The 24,205-nt window shown below is 42.6% G+C and overlaps 2 long non-coding RNA genes across 2 annotated transcripts; one reads left to right on the top strand and one right to left on the bottom strand.

Moving 5' to 3' along the window:
- The first annotated feature begins 993 nt into the window (after window positions 1-993).
- LOC136790119 (uncharacterized) lies at window positions 994-23,232 on the top strand. The gene is made up of 2 exons (XR_010829414.1): window positions 994-4,412; window positions 21,804-23,232. It is a non-coding gene; the product is annotated as an uncharacterized lncRNA (long non-coding RNA).
- On the bottom strand, window positions 7,171-14,008 carry LOC136790118 (uncharacterized). Its single transcript, XR_010829413.1, has 2 exons — window positions 13,264-14,008; window positions 7,171-9,832 (listed from the first exon to the last, which is right to left on the bottom strand). It is a non-coding gene; the product is annotated as an uncharacterized lncRNA (long non-coding RNA).
- Window positions 23,233-24,205: the final 973 nt, after the last annotated feature.

Genomic DNA, 24,205 nt, shown 5'->3' with positions numbered 1-24,205 from the left:
TAGCCTAATCCATGTTCTAAAGACATGCTGTAGCTGTCTGACTGAAAGTCTCTGGCTCCTTTCAGCTGTAAACAACAACAAAAAAAGTGATAACTGATTTATGCCATGCAAGAGGACACAGAGAAGATGGTTAATGGCTTTTAGGAGTGGGGAGAATCATGCAGGCATAAAATAGTTTAAAAAATAAAAATCTCTGCCTTTCCCAGTTTACCAAGAAACAATCTGCTAAGGAACAGCAGGGAGATTCAAGATGAAGTTATGTGAGATTTTTGCAAAATACTTTACAGTATTTCGTTGTTCATTTGCTTTCCTGCCATGAGAAAACTGTTGGAGTGGAGAAAGGAGAAAAGATGTATTGATGTAGTTTCATTTTTTAATCTGAGAACTGGGGTTATTCTTTAGCTAGATGAGCATTACCACAGCTTTGATTAGAGAATATTCAGTGTGTTAAATATACTTTTGACCAGCTGCATGTTGTAAGATTTCTAGGATATTTTTCTAAGCCAAAAGACATTAAAAACAAAAAATGGAAGAAAGACAAAGAAGACAGTCAACAGAATTTTGAAACTTTGTAATAAATCCAGGATATATCTTGAAATATATTGATGATTTCTTCCTTTGTAGATGACTGTTCATATTGCAAATGTCACTGTAACAAGCTATTGCCATGTTCTAAAAGATGACAGGGATTGAATGGGTTTGGGAGTAGAGCAGTTTTCTTCCTGTAAGTGTTCATCATTTCACCAGGGTAGTGGTATCAGAGAGGGTCTGAAGTGGTAGGAAAGGAAAACATGAAATCCTACTGCTGTTCTCTGTGATGTGTGATTTATGGGTAGAGTGAATATTCTGTGTCTTGGTACTGTATGAATAATAATGTTAAGTCTTTCAGGAGAATTACTGTTATTTTAAACATCCTCTTATTTTCATCGGAAAACATTGGATAGCTGTTTCATGCCACTTATTTTTGTAAGTAACCACTCCATGTTTTGCTGAAGCAGCTGCAAAAACAAGGCATACATTAGTAAATGCTTTTCACCCATAATTCTTTGTTGCTGTACATTTCATGGGTGTGTTGATCCAATGTCAAAAGAAGGGGTCAATTTTGTTTTTAAATCATTTCCTCTTGTGATAACACAATCAAATTGCATATAGACAGGTCCAATCTCAAGTACTTCAAAAAGCAGAGGGGCTTTCAAAATAAGATGTATAATGCTTGGCTTCCTATAGATGTTTTCCACAATATGGAATAAAGGTGAAAAAGAAATTCTTAAGTAAGAGGGCCCACATACACAGTTCTCTCTACTGTTTATGACTGTACATACTCTCTATGACTGCAGTATGGTGGTATATTGCACATTCACAGTCCTATACCCCTTTGCATCATGAAGCAGCACCTTCTCTTCATCCAAAAGTGGCTTCAGCCACCAACAGTAATGTGCTATGTTGATATCTGGAGAACAAACTTTAGTGCAGCCTTTAGGATATGTTTTCTTATGGGCAACTAGTGAGAGGAAATTCTGTGGAAAAAGTTGCTGAGTGATGTAAGACTGTGAAAAGAAGTAAATGAATGGTTGGTTATTTAAGGGGAGAGAAAGATGTTACAGGTCATTTCTGGGAGTGAGAAGCAAGGTCTTTCAGCTAATCAGCTGGAGAAAAAAAAAAGGTAAGTTTTAATTTCATGAACAATTAGAATGAATACAAATGTCTTCTGCTTTCTTTGGAAAACATCCTAAACACATCATGTTACAAGAAGTATTAAGGATCAGCAACAACAGAAATGGGAAGTCTAATAATTATCTAATTAAACCTAGACAATAGATACAACCCTCATAAATAAGTTCACTGTCTCTGGCTGGCACTGAATAAATCAAACCTTTTGCAAAACATGTTTTGAATAAAGACTAATTCAATTCCATATAATGGCTTCTTATTTTCTTATATAATACTACAACAAAGCAGCAAGACATTGATCTTGTAAGTTGAAACGGAAAGTGTGAAATTGTGACACTGAAATTTTTGCAGAGACCTGATGATTCTGGGGGGGAACAGGTCTCCAGTTGGTACAAACAATCAGTGCTTTGTTATTCAGCTTTACTTTGCAGGTTGTTTTTACAGAAGCGGTAGGTTACCCCTAGGCAAACTAGATGCCTAGTCAGATTGTTTCACAAAACGTAGAAATGGAGAAAATCTTTAGCTATGTGTTGGGGCTACATGGGAGGGAAACATCGCTTCTGATAGAAAGGCTCACTTCCCTTTCGTTCTCAAGTTCTTCCCTTTTCATTCCATAGCACACCTGTGGCAACATCCTTAGTTACTTGCCTGGAGGTTAATCACAGGTCTAAGTGTGTTTAGCCCTCTGTACTTGCAGGACTTTCAGCGCTATTGCTGCAAGTGGAATGAATGTAGGTGCACGCAGCTTTCTGTGCCATAATGGTGCTACTGGCCCTGCTTGGTCATTTTGCTTCTCTTAAATTAATCGTGTTAGGATAGACTTTGCCAAAGTGAGTTCCTGGGGTAGATTTTGTTTTTCACCTTTAAGCAGTAATGTAACTGGCATGCATCTAGGAAGGGCAGTGGCTGGGGAGGTTAGGAAGGAAAGAATCATCAAGGAAATAATTGTGTAGTTGTTTGAGTGTGAGGAAGTTGAAACCAAGAGTCAACCCTATAATAGGTTTGTGATGAATACATACATTCAGCTATAAGCGGCGCCTGCAGAGAATACTAATGTGTTTGTTTGTTTGCAGGCTTTGTATCACTGTTCTAATGTGCTATTCTTGTTTTTCCCAAATGTATTAATCTCTGCTAGTGTGCCTGAACTGGAAAATTAAGTCTGAGCAACTCTGAATGCTTGGGAAAACTCAGGATGCAAATCCAAACCAAAGAATTCATATTCTTCTCCAGTGTGTGTGGAAGAATTTTCTGTGGATTTGATTGGAAAAGCAGCCGACTGCCCAGGAGATTTGGAGTTGGCATGGGACAGAGGGAAGGTGACCAGGGCTTCTGGATAATACCTTATCCTTGCACAGCTCGGGTACTCACAAGGACTGTGTTCTCTAGTAGTAGGGAAAAAAAGAAAGGGGACGCAAAATGTCTCAAGTTCCCAAACCATCTAGTACTCTTACCTGTCAATGGGATGGACAGCTTTGTCAGTGAGCATGCCTCTGTGAACAGACATATGGGAGGAAGGGAAGGAATTAGTCCATGGGAGTGAGTGGGAGACATTACAACTAATGTTTATTTCTATGGCTCTGTCTTTCTTCAGACTCACAGACTGGGGACAGATAAAAATGGAGAAAGCTCTGTTAGTATACGGATTACTGGTGAAACAAAGGGCAGATTATTTTATATGCTCTTCTGAAAACAAAGTAATGGCAACCTTTGGGTGTTTCTTCAGGAGACAGTTACGCAGGCAAATTGTGCTTGCTAAATAGCTTTTTAACACTTTATCTGATCAGGTTGACACTTGGCATATTCTTAATTAGAAGCTGCTGGAGTGCTTGAAGATAATTTTCAATCCTTGCAAAATGACAATGACTGTTAACAAGTTAATTTTTTAAATATGATGGTCTAAACAGTGTCCTGTGAGGTCTTTGAGAGATCTGTCATGCAGTTGGAGTTGGAAATAAAGCCCTGCATAAACAGCAATACAATACCCACAAATGGCGTAGCCAGACAAAAAGATGCGTTAAGAAACAGTGCCAGAAACGGAAACTATTGCATAGGAGACTCCCACCTGTAATTAAGCTTTGATTTTGTGGTCCAGTGGTGTTATGCCCTTACATAGCAGCTTCTTTTACAGAAACTTTTTTGTAGCTTTTTTCTTTTTCATGTAGATGTGTTTCACACTCAATGTATGAATTCTGGATGCCGTTGAGAAGCAAGAAGGCAGTGTTTACCTTAGTTTTGCTTAATAGCTGTCCTAGTTCTCGGGGTTGCATGTGAGAGAGACAGCCTTGATACAGATGGCTCAGCTGTTGTCCTGGTGGTTTTCCAGTCACTTTCTTTCTTGGTATACAGCTTTTCTATCTGGAGTGGAGTAATTCTGATGCTTTTTTTTCCACGTTATTTTTTCTGTTCCTGATGTGTTGTGGTTTTTTTTGTTTGTTTTGTTTTGTTTTTTTAATTCAGTGGTGATTAACTATTACAATTCACCTAATCACCTCTGGCTTCAGGTACTGGCAGGAAAGCCTTCCACCCACTGTGGAAGTGTTGTGTTGCGAGGTGTGCTGTGACACTCTGCTATGGAAAAGTCTTTGATATTAAAGAATTTTTACAAAGCAACACAAGAGAAATCTGTTATTTACATTGCTACTGGCAGGAATATCTGGAAGAAAGAAGCAAATGAGTTCTTGAGTGCTTCAGATCTGAAATAAGCTTGAGGTTTGCTGCTTCCAGCACTGATTGAAAACAAGGTGAGGTATTAAGATTGATCTGATTCTCAGAAGTGCAATGTAATTATGAATTCTGGAATGCTCTTGATCTTCCTTTCCTCACTTCCCAGAAGGGTACTGTGGGCTGTGCTTATCCTGTTAAATCTCATGCTGCAACCCGTCTTTTGTACATGACTGCTAGAATTTTGTCTATCACACCAGTAAAGGTGTTTTGTTTTGGTCTCCCGTTCCTTCCCCCTCCTCTCCTCCAGCCTATGGCACTTGGCCAGTGAGCCAGAATAAATAATTAACAACAAATAAATACTTGCTGCAGCCATTTCATGATCTGTTTGTTTGCACAGACTAGTCACTGAACAATGGCAAATAATAATAATAAAAAAAATGAGTATCTTGGGCTGTTTTGTACTCAATTTATGAGCAGCAGTGAAGGGACTACTTACCTACAAAAAGCAGTACAATGCCTAAATGAAAAGGGTAAGAAGCCCAATTTGAAGAGATGCGTTTAATCTTCCCAGCTGGTGGTTAACACTACATCAGGACAATTAGTTATTTGTAATATACAGCGAAACAACTTGTTTGCCACCTCCTTATTTTGACACTTACATTATTTTCAATACACTGTGAAAGCATGAGTGTTTTCTGCATATTTTGTTTTTAACCAGTTAAAGAATTTTACAGCTACTTTCTGCTATCATTTACTTTAGGGTTAGGTTAGTCCCTCTCAAAATCCCTAACTTCCCGGTTTTGTTTTCAGAAAATGGAAAGAAGTAACAAGACTTGCACGAATCTTTCATTTTCCTTGAGAGCACAGCTGTCTAAGGGAGCACTACCTTGCAGGGACTCCTGCAGCTTTTGTTTTGAGTCCTCAGGAATGTGACACATTGTTATCGCAGTTGCCTAGGAATGCTTTAGTTGCAGGTTTATCTCATACTTCAGGCTCATGAGCTATTTCCCTGGAGACCACACTGCATGGTGTCTCACTGCTAGCCAGCACCGTTCGATTCCTGTCCTTTTGGGATCCTGTCTTAGAGACTGACCTTCTACTCTCCCTTAGTAGCTGTTAAGTTGCTATTGAAAAAATGCCTGCTGTTCAGGAAGGCGCATAGTGGTGTCTGGCATGGGAAAACAGCACTGGAGTCTAGGAGGTTTCAGTGATGCATACACAGACATACTGACAGTCATCTCAGGAAACGCAGAGGTGTTTATGTTCCTATCTTTGAAATGATAAGGAATACAGAAAAATTCCAAATGTGTACAGTATAGGACAGGTGCAGAGGAATGCAGTGACACACACAAAAACAACACCTAAAACCCCAGCTTCCAAAGCACTTGCTGGATTTATACTTCACTAAGTGCCAACTCATAATTTGTTTCCAACAGACATTTAGGCAGATGCCAGTGTGTAGTGGTTTTTTATTTTATTTTTGTCTCTTTTCAATTTAGTTTTTTAAATGATTTATTTCTGAGATGAAGAAAATTATCTTTTTGGAAATACACTGCCAAACAGTCAAGGTTTCTTGCAGTTCTTAAACAGTAGTAGTGTAGACCTTAATTAAGACACTTGTAGACTTCGTAGGATCGCTGTGGAACAACATTTAATCCAGTGTGCACTTTAATTGAGGACATGGGTAAAGCTATGTTACATATTTGGAAACAGGTGCACACCATCTCTGTGTAGGGGAGTGACCCTCTGAAAGTCATGCTGATAGGAAAAACTCTTACATTCCTAACCATCTCAGAAAAAGTGTATAAATAGCAATTTTTTACCCAGGAGAGTTTTTATAATGGGCACAGAAAAAAACGTATATTTTCATCTTGCATTCATCAAGCTGTCATTCCAAACTAACCACCCAGTCCTGCTTGAGAAAGTAGAACAAAATTTCTATGACAAGGTGATACTCTGTGAGAAACACTCCGTAGCCAATAACTTAGGCTCAGGCGAGGATTTCAGTGAAGTAGTAATTTATTCGCGATTGCAATGGCGGGCGTCCCACAAGCAGGAGCGCGCCTACTGCTTCCAAAACACAGTTTATATACTTTTTGATGACAGGACCCTCCCCTGTTTCCCCACTGGAGTGGGTAATCCAGGTTCACAATCTATCTGATGCTTCACAGACAATACATGGCCTTCAGTTGCCCGCCTGTTAGATTTCAAATTTCTTTTGACTTTTTTACTGTTTGAAGTGGTAATGTTTCTTCACTTATCTGACTTGACTTAACACCGTGATTTTCACCTAATTGTTCTAAGGAGTCTGGTTGTCTGCATTTTACAAGGTCGCCTGCTAAATTTTCTTATCACTGCGAGCATATCTCAATACCCCATTCCTTACCTTTAAACAATGTAACTCTGCAAAAAACATTTTTATTCCCACAGTGAGGTCCACTGGTAATTAGTAAGATAAAACTAGCTGATACCAATCACCTCGATTACACTGGGAGACTGCTGATGGTAATTTAAAAAACAAAACAAAAAAAATAAATACCCAACTGGACCTTCGGCCAGTGAGAGGCAGTTGTGTGCGTGGGTCTGCTTCTCTCAGCTTCAGCTTCCTTTCAGCTCGGGTGCGCTTCCTTTCAGTGCAGGGTCTGCTTCTCTGAGCAGCTTGAGCTTCCTTTCAGCTCGTGTGTGCTTCCTTTCAGTAGCCTGAGCTTCCTTTCAGCTTGCTGAGTTTGACCAAACCTATCCTCATGAGGCGATCAGTGTCCCTGTCCCTGCTCCATTAGCCTGTCCCTCCCTGTTCGTTCTTTTTCTCTTTGTTATAAATGACTGAGTCCCAAATAGGATTACAATCAGAGTTTACAATTTATTAAACGAATAGAGGCAAGCAAACAGCGCTGGGTGCGCCGGGAGTCTCTGCTCCACCGGGACGCACACCCGTTACGTAAGGCATCTACTTTTTTATACTCCTAGGCTAATACATATTTATTACTACTTCTAGAAGAGGCAGGGTTATTATAATTGGTTTCCCAAATCCGATGTCGCCTGCTTATCAGTCTCTGTTACTTTCTCAGGGGCCGTTCGAACAGGGAGACAGGGAGGCTCATATTTTCCTCCTTATCTCGTGGTCCAGGGAGACAGGGAGACAGGAAGGCTCTTATTCTTCCTCCTTATCTAGTGGTCTCTTGGCCGGCTATCAGAAGTTACTGCACATCCGTGCAAAGTCAGCAGTTTTTCTCCGAAGAAATCCCTTTGTTCTTTTCTCGCCTAAACCCAGGCCTCAATGTTAACCCTTCAAAACCCCTTAGTGGCACGAATTGCTGGACCATTTCTTACAATTCCTCCCTTTTTTTTTTTTTTAATCATCAATTCGTGTCTCTCCTTCAACCTTTGTCAGTAACAATTGGATTTCATCAGTCAGTTCTCGGGGTGTCCACTTCTTAAGCATCATTATCGACACGTCACCTTTTCTCTCCACTGAAGTCATCACAAATTGGGTGCTATTTATTACTCGCCGTATCAACAACGTAAAGCAAGGTATCATACAAGGTATAAACAATAATGTCATTACACCACATAAAAATAAAAACAGCATCCTTTTAACCCATGGTTCACCAGGCAACCATGAAAAGAAATCCCAATCCATACCCTTCCAAGTTTGTACTGGGACGTGGGCTAACTTTCTAATTTCCTTTGTTATCTGCTTGACCACTTTTCCATTATCATCAATCTGTAGACAACAATTAGAATCGTTCAGTTTTCCACATACTCCCCCTTCTTCTGCTAGTAAATAGTCTAAGACCATTCTATGTTGGAATATAGCATTTCTCATTTGAGTGGATTGGTCAGCCAAAAGATCCAAGGCTGTCGCTGTTTGATTTGTTACAACTTCGAGGATAGCTTGCAACCTAATTATTCGGTTCAAATTATAAATAGGTTCTCGGGCTCCTGATATCAACTCATTTGGGTTCCAGGTGGCTGGCCCATAATGCTGTATGATTCTTTCAGGAGGCCATTCATCCTTTCCCCATTTTTGGGCACTACCCCCGGATAAGGAAGTATCAATAGATCGTTTTACTCTGTTCAGGTCATCATATAATCTTATTCCTAAATGATTTCCTTGTGTTTGTGACAATAAAAAGAACAAGGGTCTTATGTACCCCCCATAGCATATTCCCGACCAGTTTCCAGGTAGCCTCTTGTAAGCATGTTTGCCACACACCCAATAATGTCCCTTTAGGGCCCACGTCCCGTTTGGAAAATGACCATCCCATCCATATTTACCCTTTGGGGCGTGATAATACAGAGTGTCCTTGTTACCGAGTGGTCCTGTTACAATGTCTGCCCCGTTTGTACTCGTATATGCACGCTTCCAAGCTCCCACGTTGGGTTTCCACTTACAGTCACAATTCAGTTCTCTTTGGCGACCTGTCATATTATAAGCCTTTTTCGCCGTCCAATCTTGAGAGTGTGGGAAGCGCCTTCAATCATGGGGTTGGGCCCGCTTTCAGAGCTTGTGTTACCATTCAGCCCTTCAGGGTGATCCAGCTCCTGGAAAAACTAATCACAATTTTATTATGGGTTTAAAAGGTTCTCATGTTATTTTTCTCAGGACAAACTGATCTTGGTGAGGGAGAAGTCCGGTCGAGGCACTCTCACTCGGCGGTCAATACCCATAGGGGTTGCCTCCCTCGGTAGACCATACACGCCGCAGTGGAGGGTCCTACCCCGGTCTTGCCTTCTCCCTTTCCTCCCTTCAGACTTGTCCTCTTTATCCAGTGCCCTTAATTCATGCAGAACCTCATTGCTGGGATATCAGTTCCTCTTTAGTCTCAGTTTCAGTTCCCCAGGAGTGGACTCAACCCTCCAGGCTTCGGTAGTTATTGGTCCTTTTATTCTGGATGCGTGGGTCCAACCCCTTCTTGCTGTTCTCACAGCTGTTTCAGTAGTAAGTAAAACAAGGTACAGTCCCTCCCATCGGGGGTTCAATGATTCTTCTCTCCAGGTTTTTATTAAGACCTTGTCTCCTGGTTGTATTTTATGAATAGCAAATCCTAAAGGTGGTGTCTGAGTCATCATCCCAATTTATCTTATCTCCTGTAATCTCCTTCCAATGGTAATTATGTATTTCTGGATACTATGATCCTCAACTACATTGTTCCCTAGGGGCATCCCTTGAGAATAAGGCGTACCATATAACATTTCATATGATGATAACCAGTCTCACTGTGTGGTTTAGTTCTTATGTTTAAAAGTGCCAATGGTAAGCATTTCGTCCAGGGCAGCTGTGTCTCGATCATTAACTTAGCCAATTGTTGTTTTATTGTTTGATTCATCCTTTCTACTTTCCCTGAGCTTTGTGGGTGCCACGGAGTGTGGTATTCCCACTGAATACCTTTCAAGGGGTACATCCTTCGAATATTCACGGCTGGCGTATGTTCGATTATTTCCACACAATTGTGTTCCAATGGTCCTTCTTCTGGAACAGTTCCTAGAAATACTGCTGGATATAACAGGTTAGTCGTTTTCAAGGTTATGTCATCTTGTTCAGTTAGTATTGCCTGATATTTCATCATCCGGCTGGGTGATAACCAGTGCCCCCCCCTTTTGTTCCAAAACGGTTGTTACCATATGTGGTCCAAAAACTTCAATACGTTTTCCCATTTGAAGGCAAATAATTTTCTACTATCTTTATCAAGAGGTATGCAAAAGAAGGCATCCTTTAAATCTATCACGGTAAACCATTTATATTTCTCTTTCACAGATGTTAACAATGTGTAAGGATTAGCTACTACCGGGTGAATATCCTTTGTTATTTCATTTACTGCTCTAAGATCTTGTACAGATCTATACTCGCCATTCGGCTTCTTTACTGGAAAAATTGGAGTATTGTATTCCGATTTACATTCTTCCAGAATCTGATATTTGAGAAATTTGTCAATAATTTTCACTATTCCCGTGCCTAGCTTCTATCTTAAGTGGATATTGTTTGATTCAAACAGGTTTGGCTCCTTCCTTTAATTCCACCTTTACCAGTTGTGCCAGTTTCGACTTCCCTGGTACATCTGTTTCCCGTACTGTTGCTATAACTGCATTTTCTACTTCTCTTGGAATATTAACAAAGGGTTTATCTTTGATCATTAGGATTTGGCCTACTTTGGACTCAGGTACCTTCATTATTAATTCTCCATCCTCAAAGGTTATTGTTGCATCTAATTTGGCTAATAGATCCCGTCCCAAGAGTGGCATCGGGCATTCTGGTACATACTAAAATTTATGGGTTAGTTCCTCACCCCCAAAACGCAAATCAAGGGGTCGTAAGAATGACCATTCTTCCTCTTTCCCTGTGGCTCCAATTATTGTAGTTGTCTTAGTTCCTAATCGTCCTTTTAAACTATTTAACACTGAATATGTTGCTCCTATTACATTTACAGCCTAATTAACACAGAGAAAGAAGCTCCCATAACCAACAAAAAATTCAAGCCTGTCTTCGTTTCCTAGCTTTATTTCAACTAGTGGACCTGCTAGGGTAGATGCCCCAGGTCCCCATCATTCCTGACTGTTGTTTGTCCTGCAGCCTAAGACAATTTCTTTCTGATATCAGGGGCTGATTGCCCTGGAAAGAGGTTAGCCAGTTGCCTCTGTTTGTTTGTTTGTTTGTTTGTTTGTTTTTAAGCCAGGTCCATTTTTTTTTCTCATTGCATTTCAAAGTTGGTCCAAAAATTCAAAAATTCCATAGGGGTTTCTTTTGGACCTTGTTGGAACAGATTCTCGTTTCCCATTTTAACCAGATTTTGGTATTTACATAATTTCCGGGGTGATTAGGGTCTCAGTGAGGGGGTCGGTCAGGGGAATGCAATCGTTGACAGTTCCCTGAGCGGTCCCATTGGCAATCTGAGCTCACACAGGAACTCAGGTTGTTTCAAGAGTTAGCTGCTTTTCTGTTTCCACGACAACTCTCTCGGACCCATCACGGTCCCCCTGCCCCAGAGGGCTCACACCGCGATTTAGAGATCTCAGCCTCGGGTTGAGGCGGAACTATTAACATTCCTACATCCTCTTCCCCTGCTCATTCAACTTCAAACAGCTCTGTTAAATACTACATGCCACACAGCCTTTAACACCTTCAACAACCCTTTTAACACTTCCTTTATCTTTCTCCAGCCCGTACTTTTCTAATGCCAACACCAAAGGCTCAGTCAGGGGCCAACTTAATTCCAAACCTTTTCCCTCCAAGATGCTGAAACAACATATCACTATACAACATTTCATCCTATTTTCCTTCTCTCCTCAAAAACATTAATTGCAAGACACTGTTATAGTCGATTGATCCATAAAGTGGCCATTTAGTTTATATAGTGGCCACAATTGATTGCAATACTTAGTGAAAGTCCTCTTGCTTTCTGTGCCCCCATTTCTAACAATATCCTTCCAATGTGCCAATATGCACCCAAGGAGGCTTTTTTTTTTTTTTTTTTTTTTTAGGACGTCTTTTTTTTTTTTTTTTTTTTTTTTTTTGGATTTTCCCCTTTTCCTTGATTTCCCATTCCCTTTTATTTATTTATATTACTTACTGTCCCTTGTTTCAATTTCCACGCAAACCTTTTTATTGCAGGTTTTTACTATCTTTTCCTAATCTTCTTCCCAAATGTCCCAATTCTTTGGGATTAAACTCTTCTTTCCACATACAAACTTTACTATTTCAGATTATTAATGAGCCCCATTCCAATCATAAATCCGCAGGACTTCGGAAAAACACCTGAAGCACTCAGCCTTCTGTCTTCTAGACAAACAATAACACCTTTTCCACAAAATTTACATTTCAATAAGACCGAATTTCAAGCCGAATGCTAATTTTTCTCATGCACTTTGTTAGTAAGCCTACACAAAACAAGGAATCACTCCTGTGTATCCGTCAAGATGGGGGTTTAAAAAGGTATTGAGGCCTAAATAAATTCGCTCTCCCCCTTCTTACCAAATTCCTAGGGCTCAGGCCCGAACCACCAAAGAAGTGACTCTCCGTTCTACCACTTTGATAATCAGTCAGCCCCTCTCCCCCGATACTTGGGAAACTGACTGAACACCACCGCGAATATACCCAAACTTTTAAACTGTTACTTAGATAATGCTCCCACCTTCCTCCTTGACACAGTCAAAACATTTAAGAACAAAACAGGATTACAAGATGCACCACCGGGGGTGGATTGTTAGGATATAGAGGTGGTAGGTTATCCAATGACTCCCATTCATCATCTTTTTCTTTTTCCTTTTTTTTTATTTTTTATTTTTTTGTTCTCTTCTTCGTCAAACTTCTCGTCTGCTTTTAGTGTAAATATTGAGGCTGGAAAAGGACGTGAGATCCTGATCCATAATCCTGCATAATCACTTTCCTCCTGGCTAAAAGGTTCCTTTGAGTTAACATGTAGATTTAAAGCCTGGCAAACCCAGTCTTCAAAAGATCCGAAAATAGGCCAAAAGACATGTGGTCTTAAAGGCTCCTTTGGCCATTCTATCATACAATACTGAATCATTTTTACTTTGCTTTTTCCTTTTCTGGGGCCCCTATCGTTCCAATTTCTAATCATTATCCCTAATGGACTTTCTGGTGGTATGTCTGGTAATTTGCTCCCTTTTCTCTGGTCCCGGGTCTTCAATTTTGTCTGACCCATCTAGGAATTTTACTGTGGCAATTCCTACAGCCCTTGGTTGCCTTAGTGAGAGTGTCTTGCAGGGGGTTTAGGACCTATCACCCACCCACGAATCCTATAGGAATCGCTTCGGTCCTTCACCGGCCAAGTCCCTCGCGGGAGATTGGAACCGCGGTTAGAAGACCTCCACAATCGCTTTGGAACTACGTTCCGTCTCAGTCACACTCTCACACACACAGGCAACCGAAACCCACCCAACCGAACGGTATACACATTAAATACTTACGACTCCGTCGTCTTCGTTCGGATCTTCGCGCGCAGAATTACGGGCAAAATATAGTGCTGCAGCCGGCAAAGGGAGCTCATAAAAAAAATCTAAATCTTTGCTTGCCCTTATTCAGGTTCAGGATGGTGTTAGCCCCGACCTGACTCGAACAGGAGCCACCAAATGGTGGGGGCGCCCCTCCTAGATCAAGTCAGAATTCAGGAACCAAGACCATCCCGGACGAGCCCCCAATTGTTATAAATGACTGAGTCCCAAATAGGATTACAATCAGAGTTTACAATTTATTAAACGAATAGAGGCAAGCAAACAGCGCTGGGTGCGCCGGGAGTCTCTGCTCCACCGGGACGCACACCCGTTACGTAAGGCATCTACTTTTTTATACTCCTAGGCTAATACATATTTATTACTACTTCTAAAAGAGGCAAGGTTATTATAATTGGTTTCCCGAATCCGATGTCGCCTGCTTATCAATCTCTGTTACTTTCTCAGGGGCTGCTCGAACAGGGAGACAGGAAGGCCCTCATTCTTCCTCCTTATCTGGTGGTCCAGGGAGACAGGAAGACAGGAAGGCTCTCATTCTTCCTCCTTATCTGGTGGTCTCTTGGCCGGCTATCAGAAGTTACTGCACATCCGTGCAAAGTCAGTAGTTTTTCTCCGAAGAAATCCCTTGTTCTTTTCTCGCCTAAACCCAGGCCTCAATGTTAACCCTTCAAAACCCCTTAGTGGCACGAATTGCTGGACCATTTCTTACATCTTCAAGCCCCTGCTCCATTAACCTGTCTGTGTTCATTCATTTTTTCTTCAAGCCCCAGCCCTTCAAGCCCCTGTTCAGGCGCCATTTGTGGCATAATGACCACACGGATGCCAGGGTTTCTTTAAGGATCAATAACTTCAATAACTTTTATTGAGGACAGGCTTCCTTCTTATACCATTAGCTCTACAAGCGGTACTTTCCCACTAGCTATTCATTGGTTAATGACTTCACCCGGCAACAGTAAACATTTAGCAACTTCCATGTCTTAACGGTTGGAGAACAAGCAGTTTGAGACAGCAAGGGTCTCGTGAATCACTCTTCTTTGTTCCTTCTAGTTTGTTTACATTCCTCATGGCTTCATCCTCAGGAATCCGATGTTATCACTGTTATAAATTCGTTCTGGTAGAAATCATTCCCGACACATCGTGGGTAAGGTAGATTGAATTTCTATTTATTTGAGCAATTTAGCAAGCAGCGTTAAGTAAAACAGCGCTGGGCGGCCGGGGAGTCTCCTGCTCCACCAACGGCGTACAACTAAGCCCGCCAGAGTCTCGATTTATAGCCTGGTAGTTCCGGGTTTAGTGGCACATCCTGGTGTCTTCTTACGACTGCAAGGCCTGTTGCTAGGGGGTCTTCGTCACTCCTCTGGTGGTCGCGGGGATGAAGATCGTCATCTTCCTCTGCGTTGGGGTCATGACTTTGCTGCGATATGTGTGTTCTCATGTGAGGGGGAATGCCATTTTGCCCGTATTTGGAGCTGGTTTCTACTGCAGTTGTTAACAGGAAATTCCCATACTTGTTTTTTTCCTTCAACGGGATATTGGGGGTATAAGCAGTCAACCGTTGAAAACCTTCCCATCAGCAATATTTAATGAACAAACAAGGCTTTACCCATTACAATCCCCCCTTTTTCTCTGTATCATTTTGTTCATTAAATCTATTCAGTTCTAATTGACTCAGGATTAATGTTTCCTCTAGTATGGATCCATCATTTATCGATTCGTACTTTGTCCTCATAAGCATCAGATGAGCAGCCTCCAATCTACCTTTAACAATAGCTATGACTTTGTTAAGGATACAAGGCCCAAACGTTAGTCCTAGGGTTAATAAAATCAGCGGGCCAGCTATTGTTGACAACAGAGTGGTGAGCCACAGCGAGTGATTATACCAGGACTCGTACCAGCTTTGCTGGGCCTCCCACTCTTTTTCTCCTTTCCAATCCTTCTCTAAGTTTGGTCATGGTATCCCTCACAATTCCAGTATGATCAGCATATACACAACATTCCTCCTTGAGTGCGGCGCACAACCCTCCTTGTTGTAAATACAATAAATCTAGTCCTCTGCGATTCTGTAATACCACTTCAGATAACGATCTTATAGATTTTTCTAAAGCACTGATAGATTTTTCAGTTCTGGCTAAGTCTTCATCCACAGCCGCTCTCAGAGAGGTGATCTCTTTCCCTTGTTTGATTAACGAGGCAACCCTTGTGCCTACCCCTGCACCCCCCCAAATTATTAGGGTAGCCACTGTCAATGTGGAAATTGGTTCCCGTTTTGTCAAATGGTGTTCTTGATTGATCTGATTGTCATACATGAAACTCTCTGGGTGGTACAGTATCTTTGGGATGATTATTACTTGAACACAAATTCTACAGACTCATCGAACAAGTCCAGGGATAGACAAGGGGTAACTCCCATCTTTGAGTATAACCACCCAGCATTCTCTGCTGGTAATAACCATTTTGCCATTTTTTTTGTACTTCCGACGTTAGTTTGATTTGCACACAAGTGCATTTTATTGGGCTGGACTTGTCCCACGCATCTCCACTTCCCAGTCACTTGGGTCAGCGTTATGCCCTGACCCTCTTTCCCCCACGTACATTGCGAGGGATTGGATCCATTTACCCGCCGGGCCTTCTCATTGACCCCTACAGCTTCGTAAAAGGGCGGCCTTACCTAACAGAGCCAGCACCGCTCAGTCAGGTTAGGGTTGGTAGCATTTAACGGCTGGTAGCTTACTTGCATCAGTTTCCACAGGGAATTTTCCCCATTGTCGTTCTTGAGATTCTAGACGACAGTGTCCTTATTAACAGGGAAATTTCTAGTATTATTCTTGATACCCTCTCCATCCAAGCTTGGGTTCAATAGCGGGTTGGGTCCCACCAATTCAGGTTCCGGTGGTACGGCCTCCTTTTTTATAAATATTAGACCTCCTCTATCAACTCCAGGTTCCCAATATCTTACACCCCATGTTTTCCCCATAAACCAGGCTGGGTCGGTCGGTCGGATCCGTTATATTTACATACGGTTGTTCGCAATCTCCATAGGGCATCCGGATCCCTCCACTCCAGTCTCGGCTCGGAGGCCTACATCCGTAGGGTCCATATCCTACAGTTAGGAACTTATCCCTCCCAGCTCCCGGACTCCAATCTGAAGTAATTGTTTGACAACCCCAATAAGCACAATAGTAGGAGTTGGGATAATTGCAGTATCCCCTTCCTGGGTTCGAGCTGGGGCAGAGGTAGAAACCTATTTGGTTCAGACACGGGCTTATGGGTGCCAGTTGACAAAGGGATGTGAGAAAACTTGGTGCACCCGCCGTAGTTACTTGGTTAATGATAACTTGGTCCTCCCACCTAATTAAACTCCACTTAAAGGGCTGGTGCGAATATCCCTGGTCGGCCCCAGCCGGACAGGGGATATTCAATAGGAGAGGTAGCGCCAACATACACCAGAAGGGCAACGTCCTTTTATAATTCTGGGGAGGCGGCTTCGAATTATGGTGGGTACTAGGGTGGTTTATTCGGCCGGACTCCATCATCTCAAATAGGGGTGGGTACCAAATAACTCTCCCCACTGTTGTACCCCTCTGCCTCGCCCGCCTACTTGGTTGCCTCAAGCAGCGGGGTTCACTTTCTTCGCAGCAGCAAGGGTAATCTTCAGGGGCCTAGGTACCAATTTCCCTGTTTCAGCCACTCCCAGTCCCAGTTACTCACTCATCCTTAGGCGCGTTACCCTTCTGATGTATGGGTCTTGGTACATTAAGGAATTTCCCTTCCTCTACTTCCCAGTTTCGTTTACACTGAACCTATTATTCCTTAGTTAATTCCTTAGGGTTACCGGTCATACAATTACGAATTCACTCATCAGTCCCTTTTCGCATGGTCAGTCTCAAGTCTCCAGGTCGGCTGACCACTCTCCACCGTTCCTCTGGTACTGGTCCTTTAACTCGGCTAGCGTGAGTCCATCCTTTCTTGGCTGTCCAGACAGCTGTGTCTGCAGTAAGTAGAACAAGGTAGGGTCCTTCCCAATGAGGAGTTAAAGAGGTCTCTTTCCAGGATTTTATCAGAACCTGGTCTCCTGGTTTGATCCTGTGTATGGCCACCTCGGGGGGGGGGGGGGGGGGGGGGGGGGGGGCCATTGTACTACTCCTTTTGCTGCAGGATCCCCCTTATATTGTGAGGTGACAATACCCTCAGTTCGCCCCCAAAGGTGATTTTATGCGTTTCTTCCACCAAGAGCGCAGCCGCGACCACTGCCTGGAGACAGGTGGGCCATCCCCTACTCACGGCGTCCAAAAGTTTAGAAAGATATCCCACAGGTTTCTTTTTCCCTGCCCAGTCTTAAGACCCCGAACACTGTCCCCTCCTCTACATTGATAAATAGATAAAAGGGTCTCTTCACGTCGGGTAAATTTAACACAGAAGTGTTCACTAAATCCATGTTTAAGTCTGTCAGGCCTTGCTCATCGCTTTGGCTCCATTTCATTAATCCTTCCCCAACCAGTTTCTGATACAAAAACATCACCTTACTACTATAATTTTCAATCCATTGCCAACAATATCCTAACAATCCCAGCAGCTGCCTAACTTGTCTTTTGCTTTTTGGCGCTTGTAGTGACAAAATCCCATTTACTCGTTCGGGGTCTAGTTTCTTAGTGCCCTTACTTAGCCGATGTCCTAAATATTTCACCTCTTCCTCTGTGAACTGTAATTTTAACTTTGATACTTTTAGTCCCTTTAAGCTCAAGAAGTTTAGTAGCTTGATACTTTCTGTCCTGACTGCCTCCTGACTCTCTCCTGCTAACAGCAAATCATCCACATATTGGACTAAGGTTACTTCAGGATTTGGTTCATAGTTCTCTAATATTTGTTCTAATGCCTCACCGAATAGATTTGGTGATTCGTGAATCCTTGGGGAAGCACGGTCCATCTTAATTGTTGTTTCCGATGGGTTGCAGGATCTTCCCACTCGAAGGCGAAATAATCCCTGCATTCCCTTTTTAAAGGACATGCCCAAAACGCATCTTTTAGGTCTATGACACTATACCATTTCTGCGCTGGGGACAGCTGGCTTAGCAAGGTATGTGGGTTAGCTACTACAGGAAATCTGATTATAGTTGACCTCCCTCAAGTCTTGGACTAGCCGATAAGAGCCATCAGGTTTCTCAATAGGTAATATAGGAGTGTTATGAGGTGACATGCAAGTCTCCAGTAATCCCTGCTGTAGTAGCCTCTCGATTACTGGTTGCAGCCCCTCCCTGCCTTCTTGAGACACTGGGTATTGTTTTACCCTGATAGGATTCCTGATAGTGACTTCAAAGGGACTAATATCTAAACGGCCTACTGATTTGGGAGAATACCACACCTCAGGGTTTATTTTTGCCTCTTCCTCTACAGTGAGGGCATATAATTTAACCTCAATTCCTTTATTTTCCACCTCCAAATTAATTTTTAGCTTAACCATTAAGTTTCTTCCCAACAGGGTATATTCAGCTTCTGGTACTAATAAGAAGGATCCTGTGCAACTTTGGGCTGGGGTCTCTATTTTCACCCCCTTTATTATTGAGACCCTATCGAGACCCTAAAGGGCTCTCCTTTTGCTCCTATCACCTGTAATTTCTCCGAGGAAGGTTGACATCCCCGGGGTACCATTTGGACAGTCGATCTTTCTGCCCCAGAGTCCACAAGGAACTCCACTTCTTGATGCTGGGGACCTAACTTCAATTTTATCAAGGGCTCCGTTATACCAGAAGTCCCCAGTAGATGGAGCCCCTGACTCCCCTAATCTTCTTTAAACATTCGCTCATCTTTTAAGCGTTTTCTGCAGTCCTTTTTCATGTGTCCCTTCTTTTGGCAGTAAAAACATTTTATCTGTCTTAGATCCTTCTGATCACTCTGGCTCCTCGGAGGTCTTTTTCGTGGTAGCGGAACACCCTTTGGGCGACGGGGGGGCCCTTTTTGTCCTTCCCGGACCACTGCCACTAGAATCCTGGCCTGCCTTTTATGAATCTCTTCTTCTCTTCGCACATATACCTTCTGAGCTTCTCTCAGCAGTTCATCCATCCCTCTATCCTGCCAATCCTATAATTTTTCTAATTTCCGCCTGATATCCCCCCATGATTTTGCCACAAATTGCATTTTTAACAAGGCCTGTCCCACTGGTGTACCGGGGTCCAGTCCCAAATAAAGCTGGAGGTTCTTCCTTAATCTCTCCAGCCATTCTGTGGGAGTTTCATCCTTCTTTTGATGTTCACTAAAGACCTTATTTATATTTTGTCCTCTAGGGACTGATGTTCACTAAAGACCTTATTTATATTTTGTCCTCTAGGGACTGACTCCCTTATACCTTGTACAATAATAGTCCTTAAATCCTGCATATGACCCCTATCTTGTTCATTTTGGTTATTCCAGTTAGGCCTCTGTAGGGGTCATTTAAGATCTCCCGCAGGACCCTGCTGGTGTTGCTGGTCCCAGATTCACATTCCAGCCCTCCGGATCATATTCCTTTCTTCTGCAGTGAATAATATACCTAAAATGGCCTGGAGTTCTTCCCAGGTGTAAACATTAGGCCCCAAAAATTGGTCTACTCGCTCAGAGACTCCAAGAGGATCTTCTAAGAGATTTCCCATTTCCTTCTTGAATTCTCTGACGTCTCCCGTATTTAGGGGTATGGAGACGTATCCCATACTGGGTTGGGGCCTCCCATTGCAACCTCTCTTAGGGGATATAGTCTACTCTCACCCTCTCGATTTCTAGTTTGGCTCTAAGTTACCCGTCTAGTTCCCCGAGGGGTGTCTGTGGCCAAATCAGAGTCAGTATGGTAACCCGGAGCCGTGGGGGGGGCTGGAGGTTGCAGAGGAGAGGGTATCCTCTCCCTCTTAGGCTGAAAGGCTCCTTTGAATTCACATAAAGGTTTAGAGCCTGACAGATCCATTCCTCAAAGGACCCAAACACGGGCCAATATAATGGGTGAGCCCCTAATTTGCTTCCCACCCCAGACTTCCATACAATAATGTATCATCTTAACTATATCCTTACCCCGCCTAGAGGGGTAATCGTTCCAATGTTTAATCATTAACCCTAACGGGCTCCCTGGTGGTATCGGAGGCAGCCTTGGGTTCCGACCCACCCACAGGACCAAGATCGTCATCTTCCTCTGCGTTGGGGTCATGACTTTGCTGCGATATGTGTGTTCTCATGTGAGGGGGAATGCCATTTTGCCCATATTTGAAGCTGGTTTCTACTGCAATTGTTAACTTATCAGGAAATTCCCATACTTGTTTTTTTCCTTCAACAGGATATTGGGGATATAAGCAGTCAACCGTTGAAAACCTCCCATCAGCAATATTTAATGAACAAACAAGGCTTTACCCACTACAATCACCAACCACGGGGCTTGCCGACCCCCATGGCGATACTCCCACATCCATGCTTGTTTAAGATGAAATAGGAATTTTAGATGCTGTGATATATGGAATAATAATTCGTGTCAAGAAGATGGTTGATGTTAATAAAGAAGGGGGAAATGTGGGAGTGTGGCCACGGGGGTCGACAAGCCCCATGGCTGGTGACAACATCAGACTCTTAACGATGAGGCCAGAAGGAATGTAAACAGTTTTGAGGGAACAAAGAAGGGTGATTCAGGAGACGCCATGCCATCTCGTGTTGCTTGTTCTCCCGCTGTTTAGGCATGGAAGTTGCTGGGGGTTTGCTGGTTGCTGGGCAAAGTTGTTTGACCAATGAAGAGTTAGTGAAAAAGTACTGCTGTAGGGCAAATGGTATAAGAAGGGAGCCTGTCCTCAATATGGGATGCAACACGATATGATGTTCTGTCATCAATAAGGTAGTAGCAGTTACTGATCCTAAAAGAACCCTGGTGTCCGTGTGGTCGTTACGCCACAAATGGCACCTGAACAGGGACCTGAAGAAAACGAACAAGGACCTGAAGAAAACAAACAAGGACAGGCTAACAGAACAGGGACATTGATCACCTAATGAAGATGGTTCGACCAAACTCAGCAAACCGCTCTAAGAAGCTCATATAGAAAGTCGTTGGAAATGGGCGCACCGGAGCTGGAAGGAAGCTCAAGCTGAGAGAAGCGGACCTGTGCACACAACTGCCCCTCACTGGCCGAAAGTAAGCAGTTGCGCATTATGGGGAATCATACGTCCTTAGAAAAAAAGACTGTCCTGGTAACCTTACAGCTTATTAAGACAGTTTATGATCCTGAAACATGGGACCAAACTGAGGTCAAGGTGTGGGACTCCGCTACTAAAAACGACAAGGTTGCGGTGGGATTGCCTGGCACCTGGCGAGCAATCTCCGAGGCCTTAAAGAGCCGTGTGCGACCACAATCAGAAATGTGTGGTTTGCCAGATAGTGAGGGAGCTGCGGGCTCATCCACCAATCCTTCTGCTACATCATCGCCCCCCCCCGCCGCTACCACCATCGCAGGCCTTTGCTGTTACACCCTCTGGTGACCTGGACGTTCCTTTTGATGCAGGCCCTATAGGCCCTGAAAAGGAGCCGGATCTGTTTCCCTTCAATCCGGAAGGAATAAGATACATAAGGCCCGAAGGCCGAGTTGCTTAACAACTTAAAGCGAGACATATTGTTTCCACGACTAGCCCTGGAACTCTCCGGTGTTTGTAATCAAGAAGAGGAATGGAAAATAGAGAGTGTTATATGATCTGAGAAAAATTAATGAAGTCATGGAAGATATGGGAGCACTTCAACCAGGATTACCATCTCCAAATATGCTCCCCCAGTCATGGACATTAATAGTAATAGACTTAAAGGATTGTTTGTTTAACACTTGCCAGAATTAGGAAAACTTTGCCATGTTTATGTTTCAATTGATACCTTTTCTGATTGTACATATGTATAGGCGTACTCGGGTTTCTTATGAATATGTAAAAGCAATGTTCTATATATTTAGAAAGTTCGACGGTTGTGCGTGCATGTTGGTAGAGCGTAGACTCCCCGCGCACCCAGCGCTGTTTACTTGCCTTTTATAAATATTACTAAATTCAGATTGAGTTATATCTTCATTTATAACAATGCCAACCACAATTCTCCAGAATATTCCTAATTTTCATTTGGAAACATCAGGTGCCGACCAATACCATCATAGCCAGGGACACTGATCGCAAACAAACCATCCAAGACCTTATGCTGTTACCATTAATACTGCATGTACAATATGCTTTGAAATGCAGTTTTGCATGTATAAAGAGCCACCACCAGGTGACATGCAGAAAAGGAGACTGTAATAATATAATAATTATTATACTTCATATAAATCTATTTATAGACTTATAATAGTTATTATGAGTTATAATTATTAATTATAAGATTTTATAATAACCTTCACAAGCCTCAGTCAAAATGTGATGTTATCAGCCTACTGTACATTCCTCCTTTGTTTGTACAGTCCTAACAGCTAACATCACTGTCACCTTGCATCAACAGTAAGCAGAATTACCTGCTTTACAGAGACAAAAAGAAATGACCACCACAACACCTTGAAATTTCCTTTTCAGTTCCTACTTTCATCAGTTTAGAAGTGCAGGAAAAAACTTTTATGTTGTCCTACTGAGATAAGTAACCAGCCAGTTCCTCTTTACACTAAAGGGTGTTTTAACATAACTTGCCTAGCTTTCTCATTTATCAATTGCCAACAGCTATGCTCAGATTAAGAATTCAAAAGCAAGTAAATCATTTTCATCCAACGCACATTAGTCCCTCTAACTAACCTGACCTTTAGGAACAAGTTTACTTGAAAAAAAAAAAAAAAAAAAGGCAAGATACATGCAAATACAGCTGAGCCTGATCATTTTCAAGCCTCAAATTTAGAAGTGCTATGTGCAAACACTGCCAAGTACACAGCATTGTCAAATCTAAGGAATAAAAATAAGTATTTCACAAACACACTGCCTTTGCAAGGTGTTCCTATGCTTTCCTCCTGAGACTACAGAAATAGGGAAAAAAAATACCGTAACCTCAACACACTAAGTCCAGAGGTCCTAAGGATGACCGTCTTAAGAGATGAGACAGCAACTCAGGGACTCTGCGCAGCAGGAAGGGCAGCAGGAAGGGCGGCTCTCACCAGCTGCCAGACCTGAGTTCAGCATTACAGATCAACACCGCCACCAGATGATGGGAGTGCAGACCAGTGACAGTTACATACAGCAGAAAAAAAAATAAAAAAGAAAAAAAGCGCTAAGACGAACTCTATTGCCCTTAGTAATAAAGCTACATTGTCTATCGTTATCGGCTGACCAACAGCAGAAAAATTTACAAATATTACTCCCCCACACGTCCACTGTAAATACTGTTTCCCTGTATGTCAGTCAAGAGTGCACCAGGGGAAAAAAAAAAAAGCCAAACATGAGTCATCATTGGGTAGCTATAAAAATACCGTATAACTTCTCGTCTATGGAAAAGCTGCCTAAAGGCGATAGAAAAATTTGAAATTTACAACTGGAACCCAAAGAAGCAAATCAGTCATTAAGTGGAGAGAAATATGAACACAGTGAAACAGCACTCTTTAGGACCTGCAGGAAATACTGGCAATCCCAGGAAACATCAGACCAAGTGCAGAGAGCAGGACATGGGAAGGGAATGGTGGGAAAGAAAAAAAAAAAAAAGTAAGAATTACTAGCTATGTTATTTCAGGCTAAGAAAATAGCTGGGGGGTGGGTCCCCCAAGATGTTATGCGCTGCAATGTTTAGGCAATGATAAAAGGAATAGAAAGCAAGAAGTATTAACCAAAGCCAGGCAAAATTTCCGAGTCTCTGGGGGAGGAAGGGCAGGAGCCTGGGCCAGACGCCGGTCTGTACGTGTGCCGGTGCGTGGCGAAAGCGCACCCCGGGCCCCTCCCCGCCCCCGCACCTTGAAGTTGC

This window comes from Anser cygnoides, chromosome 2 (genome assembly GCF_040182565.1).
Source record: "Anser cygnoides isolate HZ-2024a breed goose chromosome 2, Taihu_goose_T2T_genome, whole genome shotgun sequence".
NCBI classification, from domain to species: Eukaryota; Metazoa; Chordata; class Aves; order Anseriformes; family Anatidae; genus Anser; species Anser cygnoides.
The sequence above is the reverse complement of the archived record's forward strand: the minus strand, read 5'-3'. Positions and strand labels throughout refer to the sequence as shown.